The 12,045-nt window shown below is 38.0% G+C and overlaps 1 protein-coding gene and 1 pseudogene across 1 annotated transcript in view; one reads left to right on the top strand and one right to left on the bottom strand.

The window, feature by feature from the left end:
- ZSWIM5 (zinc finger SWIM-type containing 5) overlaps positions 1-12,045 on the bottom strand; it is a 260,922-nt gene that overhangs the window by 224,858 nt on the left and 24,019 nt on the right. The gene's annotated exons all lie outside the window — the stretch shown is intronic.
- On the top strand, positions 2,722-3,271 carry LOC109550389 (ubiquitin-conjugating enzyme E2 K pseudogene; annotated as a pseudogene).

Raw genomic sequence — 12,045 nt, 5'->3', positions numbered from 1 at the left:
AGGCACGTGGGCTTCAGTAGTTGCAGCACGTGGGCTCAGTATATGCCGCTCACGGGCCCTGGAGCGCAGGCTTAGTAGTTGTGGTGCACGGGCTTAGTTGCTCCGCAGCATGTGGGATCTTCCCAGACCAGGGCTCGAACATGTGCACCCTGATTTTCAGGCGGATTCTTAACCACTGCGCCACCAGGGAAGCCCTGTTTTTCTATCTGTACTGCAAAGTGAATTATTTCCTTCATTTAAATTATAACTATCGGGCTTCCCTGGTGGCGCAGTGGTTGAGAGTCCGCCTGCCGATGCAGGGGACACGGGTTCGTGCCCCAGTCCGGGAAGATCCCACATGCCGCGGAGCAGCTGGGCCCGTGAGCCGTGGCCGCTGAGCCTGCGCGTCCAGAGCCTGTGCTCCGCAACGGGAGAGGCCACAACAGTGAGAGGCCCGCGTACCGCAAAAAAAAAAATTATAACTATCACTAATTTCAACCATTTTATACTACTGGAGAAAAAGTTAATCTTGTAAGAATACATAATAGGGGGACTTCCCTGGTGGTCCAGTGGCTAAGACTCTGAGCTCCCAATGCAGGGGACTGGGTTCAATCCCTGGTCAAGGAACTAGATCCCACATGTTGCAACTAAAAAGATCCTGCACATGGCAACAAAATTCCCATGTGCCGCAACTAAGACCCGGGGCAGCCAAATAAATAAATAATTTTTTTTAAAAAAAAGAGGGACTTCCCTGGTGGGGCAGTGGTTAAGAATCCGCCTGCCAATGCAGTGGACATGGGTTCAAGCCCTGATCCGGGAAGATCCCACATGACACGGAGCAATGAAGCCCGTGCGCCACAACTACTCAGCCTGCGCTCTAGAGCGCGCGAGTCACAGCTGCTGGGCCTGCGTGCCCCAACTACTGAGGCCTGCGTGCCTGGAGCCTATGATCTGCAATGGGAGAGGCCGCTGCAGTGAGAAGCACATGCGCTGCAGTGAGAAGCACATGCACTGCAGCAAAGGGTAGCCCCTGCTCGCTGCAACTAGAGAAGGCCCTCGCGCAGCAACGAAGACCCAATATGGAAAAAATAAATTAAAAACAAAAAAGGAATATATAATAGATCCATGATATATTAATTTAATATACTAGGCTCAACAATAGATTTATTGTTCTAGTACAGCAGCAGCTAGTTTTTTTTTAAGTCTATGCATTAAAGATGTGATATAATGTATAAGGCAAGAATGGGTGTTATTAAAAGCAATAAAGATTTGTCATAGTCTATATATAAAATTTATGTCTGAATTTTCTTATTTATGGACAGGAAAGGAAAAATAATTTCAGTATATAATGTTTTCACTTAATTGATTTGTTTTGCCCTTCTCAATCACTATTTTGGACTTAAGTTATTCATTTTATTTTTCACTATGCATAATTGAATATAGCATAATGATTAAGATTTTGGACACAGGTACCAGACTGCCTTGGTTCTAACCTCAGCTCTGCCACTTAACTAGTTGTGTGACCTTGGACAAATTCTTATGTGGGAATCATGTCTTCATCTGTAAAATTGGAATAATAAAATACACACCTCAAAAAGATTATTGTAAGAATGAAATAAGTTAAAACATGTTAAACACTTAGCACAAAGCTAGCAATAGTAAATGTTCACTATATATGTATTAGTTATTACTATTATTGTTGCCACTGTTATGCAAAATAAGTTATATATTATTGGTATACTAATTAACAATATTTACAAAGCTTTAAAAATCATAAGACTGTAAGTTCATACAACCAAGAAAGACATAATTTTTTAAAAACTCAAAACTTTAGCTTATCATTTGAATAATAACCAAGTATCATTTAAAATAAATGATGATGAGGGACTTCCCTGGTGGCACAGTGGTTAAGACTCCGTGCTCCCAATGGAGGGGGCCCGGGTTCGATCCCTGGTCAGGGAACTAGATCCTACATGCATACCACAACTACGGAGCCTGTGAGCCGCAACTAAGGAGACCACCTGCTGCAACTAAGGAACCCACATGCTGCCACCAAGGGAGCCGGTGAGCTGCAACTAAGACCCAGCACAACCAAATAAATAAATAATTTTTTTTTTTTTTTTTTTTGGCGGTATGCGGGCCTCTCACTGTTGTGGCCTCTCCCATTGCAGAGCACAGGCTCCAGACGCACAGGGTCAGCGGCCATGGCTCACAGGCCCAGCCACTCCTCGGCATGTGGGATCCTCCCGGACCGGGGCACGAACCCGTGTCCCCTGCATCGGCAGGCAGACTCTCAACCACTGCGCCACCAGGGAAGCCCATAAATAAATTTTTAAAAATTAATAAATAAAATAAATGATGAGTTATACATGTTTGTACTATTGATAATTTAACCTTTAAAATGAACATAAAATAAAACTAAAATATTGGTTTTGATGAAGCCAGCTAATAACTGGGTTTGGAGTACCAAAGTGAATTTATTTAATCCATGGAGGTTGGAAATCTGAGAAACTTGGAGTTTGGAGAAGCTGCAGGTTTAGGTGACGACAAAATCAAGGGTATGATTATGGGGATAAGAGCTTACAGTCCATTAATATTTGTCGGGAACAGAGGCAGTCCTAATCCTATCCCCTTGCTCTTCTACAAGAATTGAGAAGAAATGTACAAAGATGACAAATTAGGCAACGGTCCCTCATCAACCACAGAGAGCTGTTGATATTAACATCCTTTTAATCAAATCAGGATCTTTATGAGCAAAAATCAAATTAAAGTAGATCTTGTAGATGAGAATTTTACAGAATTAAGAGGAGAAATAGCAGGACCTCCAGACACACCATATGAAGGAGGAAGATATCAACTAGCGATTAAAATACCTGAAACATATCCAATTAATCCCCCTAAGATCCGGTTTATCACTAAAATATGGCATCCTAATATTAGTTCCATCACAGGGGCTATTTGTTTGGATATCCTGAAAGATCAATGAGCAGCAGCAATGACTCTCCGCACGGTATTATTGTCATTGCAAGCACTACTGGCAGCTGCAGAACCAGATGATCCACAAGATGCAGTAGTAGCAAATCAGTACAAACAAAATTCCGAAATGTTCAAATAGACACCTCGACTTTGGGCACATGTGTATGCTGGAGCACCAGTTTCTAGTCCAGAATACACCAAAAAAATAGAAAATCTATGTGCTATGGGCTTTGACAGGAATGCAGTAACAGTGGCCTTGTCTTCAGAATCATGAGATGTAGAGACTGCAACAGAATTGCTTCTGAGTAGTAACTGAGACATAGAGCTGCTGATATAGTCAAGCTTGCCCATTCTTGAGGAGCATCAACATCTGTTATTTTTAGGATTCTGCGTAGATTTCTTTTAAACTGGCATTCTTGCCTAATGATGTTTTCTAGGCACCACTGGAGACTGAAAAAAATCCCTGCTCTGTAAATAAAGCTAACTAAACGTCTGTAAATTTAAAAAGGGGAAATACTTTTTTTTCTTATTTAATAGTGTAAAAATTCTTTGAGCTAAGCTAAAACCATGGAAAGAACATGTTACTTTAGTGTTTAGCAGTGTACCAAGACTAGCAAGAGTTTGCTTCAGGATTTCATTGAATAATTAAGATAATATTTTGAGTGTGTCAGGGCCATTCAAATTATTGGTGTTGCATCACAGCTACCTTAACTGTTTTTAACATGGATCCTCTGTGGCTGTGAATTTACTTGCATGCTTGTACCTAACTTCTTAGGTACAACTCTCTGCAGTTTTTTTTGTTGTTTTTTTTTTTGCGGTACGTGGGCCTCTCACTGTTGTGGCCTCTCCCGTTGCGGAGCACAGGCTCCGGACGCGCAGGCCCAGCGGCCATGGCTCACAGGCCCAGCCGCTCCGCGGCATGTGGGATCTTCCTGGACTGGGGCACGAACCCATGTCCCCTGCATCGGCAGGCAGACCCACAACCACTGCGCCACCAGGGAAGCCCCCTGGATCCTTTAAAAGTCACTCTTGCTTGCATTTCCCCCTATTGACACATGAAAGCTGTGTTGGTATTTTACTCTACATACTTCAAATGCACATAGGAATAGAAGTGTGTTATAAATCTAGCTTTCTTTATGATGTTTCTGATAATATGAGAATTGAAAACTTTACCTTCTCTTGTACATAGTCAGACTTTCTAAGCATTTCATTCTAAGTTCAAAAGTTTGAAAATTATTAGTTTTGCAAGCTCAAACACTAATGTGACCATTTTATGAAGGGTGAAATGGATTTGTGTAGGCTGTTCTATACATAGAAACACAGTTCTTATTAAATATTCAGGGCCAATGGAAAAATAACAAAAATGTAATGGAATCAGAATGAATTAAAGTAAGGCTATATATTGAAAGTCATATTATAAAAGGCTTGCTTTCTTCAAGCGTTACTTATCCTAAATTATAATGGTGAAGTGTTTGGAAAATAGTTTTGAACCATAAATTCAGCATAACTTCATTTGACTTCTCAATAATCTTAGAAGCAATAAAAGAACCATTATTAAATATATTGTAATGTTAAGATGTGGCGGTTCTTCCAAAAACTTGTAAGGCTTTCCTAGTGAACAATAAACTCTTGTAGTTGATTTTATTGCATACTAAACACAAGTTGCTGGGTTTTTCCCCTATATGTTTGCTTCAGTATAAATTTCTTTATACAATCACCTCCTTTTGTTGTAGTTTAGTTACTTTCTAAAGATGCCAAAGGAAACAAGATTTTTCTTATTTATATTAAATAGCTAAAACCATGTACTTTTCTTTATATTTTTGAAGGGTGGAATTGTGTGAAAATGTGGACAGTTTTGTTCCATTGTTGGTTAGAATTATTATTTTTTTTAGTGGCAGGTGGCTTGGTAATATTAGTAATATTTGGATTATTTTAAATATCAAACACCTCTACCCAGTTTACTACTTGCCTATATTATCAGGGTATATTTAATTGTCCTGTAGTTTGAGAAATGAGAGAGAAAGAACTGAGAAGTTACTAAGGGTCAAGCATTATATACTTTGCTCTTGGAGGCAGCTATACCTTGCCTATGACTTTTATGCATATTAGCCCCTTAGGGTTTATGCATCTAACTACAACTCAACATCCCCAATGCCCAGGAAACTGAAAAGTACACTTTTTCATTTCAAAAATTTACCTCATTTACAGTAAATGTGATAATCTCTTTCTTTTTCTGGTACATTTCCTACTGTCACCTTCTGCTGTTCTGTTTGTTTGTTTTTGTTTTTTTCCTATTTTTCTACAGGTAGATTTATTTCCCAAACATAGAAAAAAAGGCAATTGCTTTTTTCTGTGGTCTTCAAAAAAAACTAAAATATTAAAAATGACTCAATTATCCAAATAACTTTAACTTTAATGTTAAGCTAAGAAACAAAAAATATTCTCTTAAACAGCTCAAAGTAAATAGGTAATATGGAAGCACTCATTATTAAATAAAGTTCATATGAGATTAAATATCATTATATATTCCTTTTATTTTGAAATAATCTCAAACTTGCAAAATAGGTGCAAGTACAATTCAAATAATTTTTTGGAAGGGGGAATATTTTCTAAATTTTTCCAACTTCATTGAAGTATGATTGACAAATAAAAATTGCATATATTTAGGTTGTACAACACGATTTTTTAAGTTATACAATGTGATGATCTAATATACATATACATCGTGAAATGCTTACCACAATCAAGTTAATTAACATATCCATCACTTCACATAGTACCATTTGTGTCTGTGTGTGTATGTGTATGTATGGTAAGGACACTTAAGATCTACTCTCTTAGCAAATTCCAGTATACAATACAGTATTATTAACTATAATCATTATGCTATATATTAGATCCTTAAAACTTATTCATCTTACAACTGAAAGTTTGTACCCCTTGACCAACATCTCCCTGCTCCCTCACTCCCTAGCCCCTGGCAACCACCATTCTACTCTCCGGTTCTATGAGTCTGACGTTTTTGGATTCCCAAATAATCTATGGGCCATCTAAGTTGCTGGGCTCTAACACTCCCTTTTAGGCTGCTGCCACTTGGTGCTGCTTCGTTCCCTCTTTCCCTGTCTAACTTCCTTTTCTCTCTTACTTCACGAAGGTTTGGACTGAATTTTTCAGGAAAGTAAGGCAGAAGAGAGAAAAGGTTAAGGGTTCAGAGACTAGAGAGAAGAGGAAAGAGGAAGAGCAAGTATTTTATTATATCTTACAATTAGCTATTTTGCTATACTACGACTCCTTATGCTCCCAAAACCTACCTTGAAAATAGAAAATAAATAGTACAGAAAAATAATAGGAAAGAAAAAAGAATATGATACCGAAAAAGAAAAAAACGTTTTTCTTAAATGTACTTAATCTTTGTTCTTACTTTATTTTATGCTTCCAGCCATTAAGTGTTGTCACAGATTATAACAAGGCTATGAACTATGGCCAATCCCTTTTTCTCATCTTGTAACTGAAAAAAACCACATCACATACCCAGGGAATTTAAGGTATTTAAGTTTGGAGGCTATGCAGAACAGCAACAGCAATAGCGAAATTCCTATAATCCTACAGTCCCTACAACCCAAACTGTAAAATCAATAATGGTTAAAGTTAGAGAAGGATATGCAAAATATACCTTTAATAGCAAAATATTTCCCAGTTCTGAACTTGTTAAATGCGAAATGGGAGCCAGAGGATATTCTCCATCCCTTTTCTATAAGGCAATTCAGGGAGATTGAGCAATCAGTTGCCACTTGATACCAAATGGTAACCGGCTCTATACACACCTTTATATTACTTCTCCCTCATTTCCTGTCTCACTCCCTTTACTTTCACTCTTGCTTCCCTAGGATTGCATTCTCTAATAACATAATTTAATCGCACATTAAAAAGCCTTTCCAAGTTCAATGAAAAGCAGGAAATCTCCCTTAGTCCAGTACATTCTATGGCACAAACAACACTGAGTTTTGTGACTTGCAAAAATAGGGACCACAGGTTCCAGATTGGAAAGGAAGAAGAAAAATTATCTCTATTGACAGAACTAATAAATGAGTTCAACAAAGAGGTACAAGATCGATATATGAAAATCAATTGTATTTAAATACAGTAGAAATGAACTGTCTGGAAATGAAATTCAGAAAACAATTACATTTATGATAGTATATAAATGCTTAGGAGTATCAACCAAGCAAGTAGACAATTTGTACTTAGAAAACTACAAAATATTGTTGAAAGAAATTAAAGAGGATGTAATAAATAGGAAAATACCCCAAGATATTGTTAAAATGGTATGATAGACAAAATAATGCCCCCCCCAAAAGAAAGTCCTCATCCTGATTCTCTGAACTTGGCAAAAGAGACTTTGCAGATGTAATTAAATCAAGGTTCTTGTGATATAGAGATTCCCTGGATTATATGAATGAGCCCAATGTAATCACAGGGTTCTTTATAAGAGGGAGGGCAAGGGGACCTGGTGGCACAGTGGTTAAGAATCCACCTGTCAATGCAGGGGACACAGGTTTGAGCCCTGGTCCAGCAAGATCCCACATGCCAAGGAGCAACTAAGCCCATGCATCACAACTACTGAGCCTGCTCTCTAGAGCCGGTAAGCCGCAACTGCTGAGCCCATGTGCCGTAACTACTGAAGCCTGCATGCCCTAGAGGTCATGAGCCACAACTACTGAGCCCACTGGCTGCAACTACTGAAGCCTGCAGGTCCTGGAGCCCGTGCTCTGCAACAAGAGAAGCCACCACAATGAGAAGCATGCACACTGCAATGAAGAGTATCCCCGCTCACCGCAACTAGACAAAGCCCACATGCAGCAACAAAGACCCAACGCAGCCAAAAATTAATTAATTAATTAATTTTTTAAAAAAGAGGGAGGCAAGGGGCTTAAAGTCAGAGAGAGAAAATGTGACAATGGAAGCAGAGGTTGGAGTGATAGGCTATGAAAATGGAGGAAGGAGCCATGAGACACAAAATGTAGATGTGGCTTCTAGAAGCGGGAAAAAGGCATGGAAAGAGATTTTCCCCTAGAACCTCCAGATGGAACAAAGCTCTGCCAACAACTTGAGTTTTGCCCAGAAAGACCCATTTCAGATTTCTGACTACCAGAACTATAAGATATTAAATATGTGTTGTTTTAAGCCACCAAGTTCGTGGTGCTTGTTACAGCAGCAATAGAAAACTAATACAAATGGCGATACTGATTTGTACAAATTAACCTACAAATTCAATGCAATCCCTATCAAAATCGCAGCTGGCTTTTTTGCAAAAATTGACAAGCTGATCCTAAAATTCGTACAGAAACTCAAGGGAACCAGAATAGCCAAAACAATCTTGAAAAAGAAGAACAACAGTAATCAAAACAATATGGTAGTGGCATAAAAACAGACCTACAGACCAATGGAAATCAAAAGCCCAGAAAATCAAAAACCCATGCATATATGGTCAACTAATATTGATATCTGACAAGGGAGCCAAGAAAACTCAATGGGAAAAATCGTTTATATTTACTGATAGTTTCTTCAATAAATGGTGTTGGGAAAACTGGGTATCCACATGCAAAAGAAAAACTGAACCCCTATCTTATACCACTCACAAAAATTAACTCAAAAAGAATTAAACTTAAGAATCTGCCTGCCAATGCAGGGGACACGGGTTCGAGCCCTGGTCCAGGAAGATCCCATATGCCGCAGAGCAACTAAACCTGTGCACCACAACTACTGAGCCTGTGCTCTAGAGCCTGGGAGCCACAACTACTGAGCCCATGTGCCACAACTACTGAAGCCTGCGTGCCTAGAGCCCGTGCTCTGCAACAAAAGGAGCCACCACAATGAGAAGCCAGCACACCACAACAAAGAGTAGCCCCTGCTTGCCGCAACTAGAGAAAGCCCACGCACAGCAATGAAGACCCATCGCAGCCAAAAATAAATAAAAAAATAAAATTTTTTTAATTAAAAAAAAAAGAATTAAACTTAAGACCTAAAACTGTAAAACTCCTAGAAGAAAATATAGGGGAAAGGCTCCTTGACCTGAGTCTTGGCAATGATTTTTTGGATATGACACCAAAAGCACAAGCAACAAAAGCAAAAATAAACAAGTGGGACTACACCAAACTAAAAACCTTCTGTACAGCTAAAGAAATAATCAACGAAATGAAAAGGAAAACTATGGAATGGGAGAAAATATTTGTAAACCATATATTGGATAAGGGGTTAATATCCAAAATGTGTAAGGAACTAATACAACTCAATAGCAAAAATACAGTCTGATTAAAAAATGGGTGGAGGACTCGAATAAACATTTTTCTAAAGAAGACATATAAATGGCCAACAAGTACATGAAAAGGTGTTCAATGTCATCAGGGAAATGCAAATCAAAACCACAATGAGATATCACCTCCCACCTGTTAGAATGGCTATTATCAAAAGAAGAGATAACAAATGCTGTCCAGGATGTGGAGAAAAGGGAACCATGGTGCACTGTTGGCAGGAATGTAAACTGGTATAGCCACTATGGGAAAACAATATGAAAGTTCCTCAAAAAATTAAAATCTGAACTACCATATGATCCAGCAATCCCACTTCTGGGTACATATTTAAAGGAGTGAAATCACTATCTCGAAGAGATATCAGCACTCCCATGTTTACTGCAGCATTATTTATAATAGCCAAGACATGGAAACAACCTAAGTGTCCATCAAGGGATGAACAGACAAGGAAAATGTGGGGGGTGTGTGTGTGTATGTGTCTGTGTATGTGTATTATTCAGTCATAAAAAAGAAGGAAATCCTGCCATTTGTGACAACATGGATGGACCTTGAGGGCATTATGCTAAGTGAAATAAGTCAGACAGAAAAAGACAAATACTGTATGATCTCATTTATATGTGGAATCTAAAAACATCAAACTCATAGAAACAGAGAATAGAATGGTGGTTGCCAAGGGCTGAGTGGTGGGGGAAAAGGGGATATGTTAGTCAAACTTTCAGTTATAAGGTGAGTAAGTTCCAGGAATCTAATGTGCAGCATGATGACTATAGTTAACAATACTGTACTATATACTTGAAAGTTGCACGTACCACAATGTTCATTGCAGCTCTATTTACAATAGCCAGGACATGGAAGCAACCTAATTGTCCATCAATTGGAGAAAGAATGGATAAAGAAGATGTGGCACATATATACAATAGAATATTGTACATATTACTCATATTTATGAGTATTATGAATATTACATATTTATGACTGAATATTACTCAGTCATAAAAAGAAACAAAATTGAGTTATTTATAGTGAGGTGGATGGACCTAGAGTCTGTCATACAGAGTGAAGTAAGTCAGAAAGAGAAAAATACCATACGCTAACACATATATATGGAATCCTAAAAAAAAAAAAAAAGGACATGAGGAACCTAGGGGCAGGACATTCTCTACACAGACGTAGAGAATGGACTTGAGGACACAGGTAGGGGGAAGGGTAAGCTGGGACGAAGTGAGAGAGTGGCATGGACATATATACACTACCAAATGTAAAACAGATAGCTAGTGGGAAGCAGCCACATAGCACAGGGAGATGAGCTCAGTGCTTTGTGACCACCTGGAGTGGTGGGATAGGGAGGGTGAGAGGGAAACGCAAGAGGGAGGGGATATGGGGATATATGTGTATGTATAGCTGATTCACTTTGTTATAAAGCAGAAACTAACACATCATTGTAAAGCAATTATACTCCAATAAAGATGTAAAAAAAAGAAAGAAAGTTGCTGTGAGAAAGGGCTTTAACATTCTCACCATAAAAGCAACAAAATGGTAATTATGTGAGGTGAAGGATGTGTTAACTAACCTTACTGTGGTAAACACTTCACAATATATACATGTATCAAATCATCACATCGTATACCTTAAACTTGTATAATGTTATGTCAATTATCTCAGTAAAGCTGGGAAAAGAAAGAAATAAAAGAACAAAGTTCAAAACTCACACTTTCCAATTTCACACTTTCCAATTTCAAAACTTACTACAGAGCAATACAAATCAAAAGAGTGTGATATTGACATAAGGACACACATATAGATCGATGGAACAGAACTGAGAGTCCAGAAATAAATTTAATTAATTTTCAATTAACTTGCAACAAGAGTGCCAAGACCATTCACTGGGGAAAGAATAGTCATTTAAACAAATTATGCTGGGACAACTGGATAGTGACATGCAAAAGAATGAAGTTGAAGACATTTCTGATACCATATACAAAAATCAACTCAAAATGGAACACAGAAGTAGAAGAGCTAAAACTATAAAACTCATAGAAGAAAACATAGGAATAAATCTTCATGTTGTTGTGCTAGGCAATGTTTCCTTAGAAATGTTATCAAGAAAACAAGCAACAAAGAAAAAATAAACTGTACTTCATCAAAACTAAAAACTTTTGTGCTTCAAAGGATATGACCAATAAAGTGAAAAGACAGTCCACAAAGTGTAAGAATATGTTTGCAAATCATAAACGTGATAAGAGACTACTATCCAGAATAAATAAAGAACACTTACAGCTCAGCAATAAAAAGACAGCCCAACTTAAAAATGGGCAAAGGATATGAATAGTCATTTCTCCAAAGAAGATATATAAATGACCAATAAGCACATGAAAAGATGCTCAATATCATTAGTCATCAGAGAATTGCAAATCAAAATCAACCATAATGAAATACTTCTTCACTCCCACTAGGATGGCAATAATAAAAAAGATAGGTAATAACAATTGTTGGCAAGCACACAGAGAAATTGAAACCCTTATACATTGCTGGGGGGATTATAAAATGGTGTAGCCACTTTGAAAAATAGTTTGGCAGTTCCTCAAAAAGTTAAACATAGAGTTATCATATGACCCAGCAATTCTATTCCCAAAAGAAATGAAAACATATGTCCACACAAAAGTTTGTACATGAATGTTCATCACAGCATTATTCTTAACCAAAAGGGAAACTACACTAAAGTCCAACAACTAAGGAATGGATAAACAAAATGTAGTATATACATACAATGGAGTAGTAT

This window comes from Tursiops truncatus, chromosome 1 (genome assembly GCF_011762595.2).
Source record: "Tursiops truncatus isolate mTurTru1 chromosome 1, mTurTru1.mat.Y, whole genome shotgun sequence".
NCBI lineage: Eukaryota > Metazoa > Chordata > Mammalia > Artiodactyla > Delphinidae > Tursiops > Tursiops truncatus.
The sequence above is the reverse complement of the archived record's forward strand: the minus strand, read 5'-3'. Positions and strand labels throughout refer to the sequence as shown.